The 9,637-nt window shown below is 33.7% G+C and overlaps 1 protein-coding gene across 1 annotated transcript in view; it reads right to left on the minus strand.

Moving 5' to 3' along the window:
• LOC115882589 (cyclin-L1-like) overlaps window positions 1–9,637 on the minus strand; it is a 26,211-nt gene that overhangs the window by 16,422 nt on the left and 152 nt on the right. The window lies entirely within an intron of this gene.

The raw sequence follows: 9,637 nt of genomic DNA on the forward strand, positions 1-9,637 counted from the left end.
TTCCGAATACTTCCGAATATATTCGAAAAAAAAAACGCAATTTTCAATTTTGTTTTCTATGGTTTCCTGGCTTTATTTGTTCAGATAACTTAAAATGAAAAACACATTTTCATGGCCACTTTTTCTGCTCTCTAACTCTGTGTGATTAAATATTGACTCTGACGTTTCGGCTTCTGGCGATCATCATCAACTTAATTTTTTTAAATACCGACCTGATTTTTTTTTTCAATTTAATTAAATCCTTTCATCACTCTTAAAACACTATATATAGTCACTTTGATATTTGCCGACGTTTCGTACAGAAAATTCTATCACCAGAATATTTTATGCAAAAAAAATAAAAATGCAATACAGAATTTTATTGGGCATCGAATTGCGCAACGTTGCCTCCATTTAACCGATCCTGTATCTCTTACGGTTTCCGAAATCCTAATGATGAGCGTCGAATTTGAGCCACCCTGTACACTCTTTCCCACGTCGCAACACGTAGGCTCACGTGGGATAGCGTGGCGTTGCGTGGCGTGTGGCCTAATCGGGTTCCGGCTTTAGCCACTCCGACATACAGTCGAGGCACAAAAAGTAATTTTTACTCCGAATAGAACATGCTATTTTTTTCAAACGCCACAAATAAGTTTTTAAACAACTTCAAACATTCTAAATAATATAAAAAGATTTAAAAGTCATACCTTGTATGTTAATTATATATCGAAAAACTATGGTTACGCTTGTTGAATTTGACGCTTTATGTCAGTAATAATATGTTTTCGTACTTTTATGGCTTAGGCGTAAAAGTGCTTTACTTTTATGCCTAGGCGTTAAAATTACTTTTTTATATTGTCTATCACATCGTTAAAATTAAAACTTCAGTGACGTTTGAAAAAAAAAATATTTTTGTTTACTATACATATACACTTAAGATAGAATTTCTGATATCAGTCTAATTTCCGATTACGATATTACTTTTGTATTCTAATTTCAAAGTGTGTCACATAGCTAGAAAATTCATGATCTAACTTTGACACTGTTAAAAAAATGTTCTGAAAAATTATGCACCGTGGCGTATTTTTACAAGACAAAAAATGTAGCAAATACTAGGAGGACTATTTTACAAAAAAAAATCGGTTGTTGGTGGAGTTGGAGTTTTCACCCTTATTTTACCGGTATTTTTACTTGATTTTTATGACAGTTAAATGTTAAAGCAAAACATAGGCAACCAAAATTCCAATCAAATCGGAACAGTTCTTAAACTATCTTAAAAAATGTGTTTATTTTTTATGGTTTGATGCCCTCTAACGGACAAATGAAACACTTTTGTATAGGGGTAAATTGTGTCCAATGAACTTATTTTAATTCCAAAAATACATAGTATGCAGTTCTATGTCCACGGAATATTAGGACACCCGTGAACACTAGTATCTGTAGATATCCGTGTAAAAAACATAGTTTCATTGTTTACAGCTGTGTCATTCGAATAAACTCTGCCATACTAGATAGTCGTAAATAAATCCAAACTAACATGCAAACGGCGAGATAATAATTTAATTATACACGTCCTTTACCATTTTTTAAGCTGATCGTGATGTAACTAGCCTAGAGAGCAGTAAGACAAAATCAATAAAATTTGCATAAATCCCATTCTAAACAAACATGCTGTGCTTTAAACGATCTTGATGAGTGTTTAAAGTGAAATATTATTGGAACTGAACAAATATTAGTATTGTTTTTATCGTATTATAATTTTTAATTAATGTATTTACAATTAAATACATCAAGTTGTGTACCCAAAAAGATAATCTTCCTGTACAATTTCACTTTCCAAATATACTGGGTGGTCCGAACTGTATTCCGGAAACTTCGGCAGCATATTCTGCAAATAAAAATAAGTAAAAATGTTCGTATAGATGTATGTCCAAAAATGCTTGGTTTCGGAGATACAGGGTGTAGAAGTTTTATTTTTTTTTTCCAAGTAATTTCTGCAGTAACGTCAGTAATATTTGGATTAAAATTGGTAGTGTGGAAGTTTTTGACGCATGAAGAAATTTGATTTTAATTCAATTTCAATATGACTCTAACTGGGGTGCGCCACCGTACATGCTTTAACTCTTTTGAAGAGTAATAACTTTTTCGTGTCTGTACCTGTATAAAACTACTGTGTAAAAAATTATACATTTACGATGCTTTTTACGTAAAAAAGGTCTCTTGGTAATAATCGCTACGAGTAATGATTTTCGAGATATTTGCAATCGAAATTATCAATACCTGTCATCACTGACAAATTAAACATGTTGACTAAATAGTTATTAGACTGAGATCATAAATTTGAAATGTTTTTGTACCAAAAGTTTGTACCAAAAGTACCAAAAAAAACTGTTTTATCATAATTTTTTTGCAGAAAATTTTTTTTGCAGACCAAATTTATTATTTCAGTGAAATAACTATCTACTCAACGTGTTTATTTTTGGTCAATAATGGCATGTATTGACTATTTACATTCTAAATATCTTGAGAACGGTTGCTTGTAGCGATTTTTACAAAGAGATATTTTTTACGTAAAAATCACAGAGATGTATATTTTTTCCCTCGGTAGTTTTATACAGGTACGGCCAAAAAGTTATTACGCTTCATAACAGTTACAACACATGTAGGTGGCGCCCTCTACCAGTAGGAGTCATATTGACATCAAAATCAAATTTCTCGTGTCAAAAAACTCCCAGACACCAATTTTCATCTAAATATTGACGTTACTTCAGAAATTATTTGGAAAAAATCGAAATAAAAATGAAATTTCTACACCCTGTATCTCCGAAACTAAACATTTTAGGACCTACATTTATACGAACTTTTTTACATATTTTTATCTGTAGAATATGCTGTTGAAGTTTCCGGAATACTATTCGGACCACCCTGTATATAAGAGTGTGAAGAGTTGTATAAGAGTTGTGTTTCTATTGTGAGCTGCTTCATCCCACGGATTCTGAATGCTTATCCTCTTTCAGTTTTCATGGAAAATATCCTTGTATCTTTTCAGTTGTCCACCCGGTTTTCGCTTACCGTTTACAAGCTCACCATAAAGAAGCGATTTCAGTAGGCGGTTTTCTTGCATCCTGCATACGTGACCAGCCCATCTTAAGCGGGATTTAGTGATCATAACTTCAGCGCTCTCGCAGCTAGCTTTTTCGAGGATCGATAAGTTTGAGATATGATGGTACCATTTGATTTGGCAACATCGCTGTAAAATCATCAGGGAACCAATAATAATAGGACAGTTCAAAATTTGCATGTATTTCCTATGTTTCCAATGAAGATGCACCATCCTTATCCTTATGTTACCACTAATTTAAAACTAAACAGCAATTTAACTAAATGCGCTGTTATTTTGAACCAATCTTTGCTACTGAACGACACAATTAAAATTCTATATTAATAAACTGTTAAAAAGCTAAACAAAAGTTAATTAAATCAACATAATAAAACACACCCACATTAATAAGAGATGAAAACTTCTCAACATATAATTATTTTTTTTATTGAGTTAATTATTATGCAAATCTAATATAAACCTATGAGAAAAAATGAAATGTGACAAAGTCAAGTTAATGAAAAAAATAGAATTAATCAGGAACAATAAATAAATTACCGCAAGCTGGCTGTACTTAGTGATAAACAGCTTTATTAATAAACAATTTAATATGAAAATGAAGCTGGGCTCTGTTTGGTACTGTCGTTAGTACATAACACATAGGCGTAGGCGCGGGTTTTACGAAAAGGATTGGATGTAACAACGCAAAAACACATTTTTGCAGTAAAGTAATTTATTTATAGCAAAGAAGTGACGTCTGATACTAAAAGAAGAAAATATCAAGGATAGTAGAGTAGACTGAGTGGGGGTGAGCGGCCAAATGATATAAAGAAAGATGCCTGGGTTTTCGCAACCGGAAAAAAAAAATCTAAAAAATAGAAAGAAGAGTTAGTTTTAGGGGCTCCGTACCTTAAAAAGGATAAAACGGAACCCTTATGGGATCACTTTTGTTGTCTGTCTGTCTGTCAAGACTATCTCGGGAACGCGTGAAGGTATTCAGTTGAAATTAAAACCATATACTACTGTCTCTTGGAGCTGTTAAAAAATCAAACTTCTCAAGTTAACTTAAAAAAAGATACTGCCGTTTATGCCAAAAAAACGCAATTTCGACATCCTAAAATTCAAAAGGCGTTTCAATGGTAATATCATTTGGTTTTCGTTCTTTCCGTTCAATTCAAACAGTTCAAACAACAAAATGTTTGAAATACATAATATATCCAAAAGCCAGCAATAAAGTGGATCTTAAAATGAATTTAACAAAAACTAAAGTAATGTACAACGAACTAGTGAAAAGAAAAGACATTCTAACAAATAACACAACACGGGAAATAGTAGAAGAATATATATGTTTGGGACAACTAATACATACATCGGGATCTCCACTACCAAAAATCAATAGAAGAATTAAGTTAGCATGGAGTACTTACGGAACTCAATCACAATCAAATCTAGAATGCCGCTCTAAAGAGTCATGACCTATGCATGCGAAACATGGACTTCCTTGCAAAACCTGGATTAAAACGCCATATCATAAGAAAACTGCAGGTCGTACAACGCTCAATAGAACGAAGTGTATGCTGGCAATAACCAAGGAGACCATAAAAAGAATAGAGTGGATACGACAAAAGACCCAGGTAATAGAGTAATAGATGTCATCCACAAAGTCAAATCCCTCAAATGGCAATGGGCAGGATATCTGGCAAGAAGAACGGACAACAGATGGACCACAAAAATTATAGCATGTACTCACGAGGGATTAAGAGACTTAGAAGAAAATAAAACTTGAGATGGGACCATGATATTAGGAAATTAACAGGGATAACTTGGGCTCGCATAGCCAACAGTTTATAGGGCTTGTTTCTCTCTACAATTTCCTGTCTCACAATGTACCGTTTGTGTCCGGGAAGGGTTCCCAAGTAGCATATGGACGTTATCTAACGTCGGGTATACGTCGCGTTTAATAAACCCGACGTCGGGTACCAACGTTTCCATCGACCACCTGACGACCCTTATTTGCACCTAAAATGGGGAATACAGATTCGGGTCGCCTCGACGTCGATATCTGACCTAATAGGGGAATGTAATTCTACCAATTACCAACGTCATATTACGTTGAATTTTAGTTACTTAAATTCGTCGCTAAGCACTTACGTTACGTTTGGTTTCATATTCGCTACCAAGAATACGCAAAAAACCTAACCAAACAACCTAAGTTACAAATGGATTCATAATCACTCACTCGAATATAACTGTATAAGTGCCTATCTAGTTTCATATTTAATAATTCTGAATCATTAATCCAGACATCAGTTTTGTCAACGGAAGTCACTTTCTTGATATATCTCGACCTAAAATACTCCGGAAAAACAACGTGAGCGCCTTCAAAATTAGGTAGATTTATGAAATAAAAAATATCTATAAAAAGTAACTCGTAAAAATTTTTTTAATTTTCTAGCTGGTTTACCAAACTCAACCATATCAATATTGATACTAGAAATCGAAATGTGAATATAAATTTTAAAAACAAGAAACGATTTTAAAATGGCTGACAATCGGATACGTGTTAAGAATGGCGGATTTTAAAATGACCGGCAATCGTATTATGACGTATATAATTCCAACGTACGCCACGTAACCTCACTTTGCGTATTAGTGATTTGTAGATTTGTGCAACTATATTTTGAAGTTTTTGTTTTTCTCCGTAAAAAATGGGCAGCCACTTTTTTAAGCCTTAACCTCACATGTCGGAGGAGGATGGGGTCTGCTGGTTTCCCTAAGCTAAAATGAAATTAAGATGCACCAGTGTAATGCAGCATCTCTTCCGGATAAAAAGCATTTACGGGTGGAGGCAAGACATCACTACTACTATTATTATTTGCAAAAGCCTCGACCTCTTTCTGTAAAATGTAGATGAATGCCTTTTAGTGTTTTTTAGACATAATAAAAAAAATTAAGTTTGTTTACAAAAACTTTTTATTAGATTTTATGTTCATGATGTTTTCATTAGGTCGCAAATGCTACTTAATCGGGTTGTATTTACGGACGTAAATAGAGATACGTAAATTAGGTGATAAATATGAACATAAAATACAACAGAAATATAATTGGATTACACTTTAGGGATTATCAGTGAGACGTATCCCTATTCGGACAACGGGTAGACGTCAGGTTAGTTCAAATATATGTTACGTCGTGCAAGTGTACTTCCAGACATGACCTATGCATGAAACCTGGACGTTAAGAACGACGTTGGAAAATTAATAAAAATGGTACGTTGTTATTTTGTACGTCGACAGATCGTTGGCATTAACCGACTCGGATCCAACGACGTCGCTTTTAATAGGAAAGCGACGTCACAGGTCGTATCACCAGCACCCGACCTAAATTTGCACAAAGTCTGACGTCGCTTCAGGTCAGAATTTAGTTCTTGAAGTTCGAAGTCAGATAGATGCTACTTGGGTTCATAGTTTCGCAGTTGTCGATTTTCGAAAGAAATCAGTACATATAATGTACTTTCGTATATTTTTCAATGTTCTATCCTATGTTATAGGGCTTGTTTCGCTCTACAATTTCCTGTCTCACAATGTACCGTTTGTGTCTGGGACGGGATCATAGTTTCATAGTTGTCGATTTTTGAAATAAATCAGTACATGTATATTATTTCGTATATTTTTTTCATTTTATTGATTTTATGGAAAGCACTGTTCATTAAAATGTTGTATCCTATGTTATAGGGCTTGTTTCTCTCTACAATTTCCTGTCTCACAATGTACCGTTTGTGTCGGGGAAGGATCATAGTTTCATAGTTGTCGATTTTACCGAAAGAAATCAGTACATGTATATATTTGGTATATTTTTCATTTATTGATTTTATGGAAACTTGTACATTAAAATGTTGTATCCTATGTTATAGGGCTTGTTTCTCTCTACAATTTCCTGTCTCACAATGTACCGTTTGTGTCCGGAAGGGCTCATAGTTTCATAGTTGTCGATTTTCGAAAGAAATCAGTACATATATATTATTTCGTATATTTTTCAATTTATTGATTTTATGGAAAGCACTGTTCATTAAAAAAGCAACGGCCTAGCTACACGTTGAAACACCGGTTCCCATTAGAACACCGAAGTTAAGCGACGTAAGGCGATACTGGTGGATGGACGGGTGACCGGTTCGAAACTGTGTATCGTGCTGTTGTTCAAGGGAAAAGTGTAAAATCTATTGATAAACACACTGCTCATTCACGCCGCGCCGGTTCGAGGCCGGATGAGATCGGATATCTCGTGAATAAGAGTTGATTTAGACACTTCCTAAGTCGTTAGGCCATTGACCATGATATAACCGAGGACCGCGGTTCGGATTCCGCGTAAACAAAGTAGGCCCCGTTCAGATTAGCCCTGGCAGCAAAAGGGAGAAATTAACTGAATCTTTACTTTACTTTACTTTACTGTTCATTAAAATGTTGTATCCTATGTTATGTTATAGGGCTTGTTTCTCTCTACAATTTCCTGTCTCACAATGTACCGTTTGTGTCGGGGAAGGGATCATAGTTTCATAGTTGTCGATTTTCGAAAGAAATCAGTACATGTATATTATTTCGTATATTTTTCATTTTATTGATTTTATGGAAAGCGCTGTTCATTAAAATGTTGTATCCTATGTTATAGGCAACAGTAGACAACAATGGGCTCAACTCTCAAAGAAGAGTATGTAAGTGAGGCTACATCATAATTGAAAATACGCTGAAAATGAAGATGATGATGACAATATATCCAAAAGAAAAAGAAAAAATTATAATAATCTAAATACCTATTATAATATCAATATATTCGTATATCATTCTAAGTTGTAGAGAAGTAAAGTGTCCTCAAAACTTACTGCAATTTTCACTTGAACGCTCAATTACAAAATTTGAAATATTTTTGTCAGAGACAATCTATCTGGCTAACTAGTTTATCAAAACAAACCGTTCTATACATACTTACGTGCCTCTACTCTCTTTTCTTGTCGGATTATTTATGTACGACCATTAGCCGCTTGTCATTCTGTACCAAAAATATTAAGCGCCCTATTGCTCATTTTATAAATATAGCCCATTGCCGACTAGCATAGCACATATTTAATAGATGAGCAGAGAGTGGACAAAATACGCCAGCAATGTGAAGGATACAGTGGTGGATTACGTTGGAGAATATTATACAGGGTGTTGATGCAACTGGTTTATTCAACGTTTATAGGATCTAATTTAGAATATTTATTTTCCAGTTTTCAAGTTTTTTGCACTGTTTAACTGGAAGTAGATCGTTATTCTTTTGTTTTTTTACCGGAACAACTAACATCTGAGTAGAACAGCAGGCTTTATCCGCCAGCAAATTTAGCAAACATTGGTCGACAGACAATGACAGAAAAAAAAGCAGATGACGTCCATACCAATACAATTTTTTCACTAAAAAAGTTTCTAATGTTTTTTGAGTTAACTATGGATGGGTTTATATAAAAATCCGTTTTGTTCTTTCCTCTTGTTGTTTATTAACCAGTTTTATTGGTTTATTTCAAAAATGCCAGATTATATTTCAATATTCTTGATTTGACGGAACGATGAACGACAAACGGACGCCGATGTGTTTGAACTCGATTTTTGAGAATTGTCAAACTCTTGCCAAATTATAGGTTATAATTTTGTATCAAATTATGTCAAATAGAAATGATAAATATTTTGCATTTTGGACTGTGTTTTTACGTGTGTTTCCTGTTTTTTAAAAATAAGTGGAGGAAAATTGGAGGGAAAATTAAATGTTGACCCAGACCATAGTTAATATTCAGTGCACAGTTTGCCAGAGAGTTGTATATATTAGTCACAAATAACGTTTGTATACCATCTCGTATATATGGGTACCAAAAACTGGAGTACCTGTAAAATAACGTCATACGATAGGTAAATAATAGATTTTAGTACTGCAGAAAAATTCTGTCAAAAGGTACTGGTTTAAAAAAAATTAAGATTAAAGTTAACCAACTTTTAAGGTATAAAATTCATTAAGTGTTATTATTAATAAAATATTTTGTTTTATTTATGTTGCGTTTTATTTATTACTTTGCAATATTAATTTTTTTATTTGTACATAAGTTATATTGATAAATGTAATAATAAATCCAGGAACTTGAGCTTGAAAGTAAGAAACAGTTATTCTTTATATTTTTTTTGGTATGTGGTGTTTTGTTTAAAATATACCCTCCTGTTTTGTATTAACACATAACGTATTTTTTTAATAAAATAATTCGATTAGATTTTTTCGGTTTATACATTTTTTTGTTCGCAATATTTTGAAGTAATCATAGTCTAAGAGCTAGCAACGTTTTCGAGAAAGTAGTTTAAGACGTCTGGCTCTTTGATATATCTTTTACTATGCTCTCTGGAACAGCATGCGGCCCGTCTGGCTGCCGATACCCGTTGCGTTTACTACTGCGCATCGGAAGAAGATCCTATATTTTTTATTAATTTAGTTCTATAAATTCTAGTATTGAATATAAATCGAACATGTCTCCATAGCGCAGTGCGT

Source organism: Sitophilus oryzae, unplaced genomic scaffold (assembly GCF_002938485.1).
Source record: "Sitophilus oryzae breed Bouriz unplaced genomic scaffold, Soryzae_2.0 scaffold_1789_pilon_pilon, whole genome shotgun sequence".
NCBI lineage: Eukaryota > Metazoa > Arthropoda > Insecta > Coleoptera > Curculionidae > Sitophilus > Sitophilus oryzae.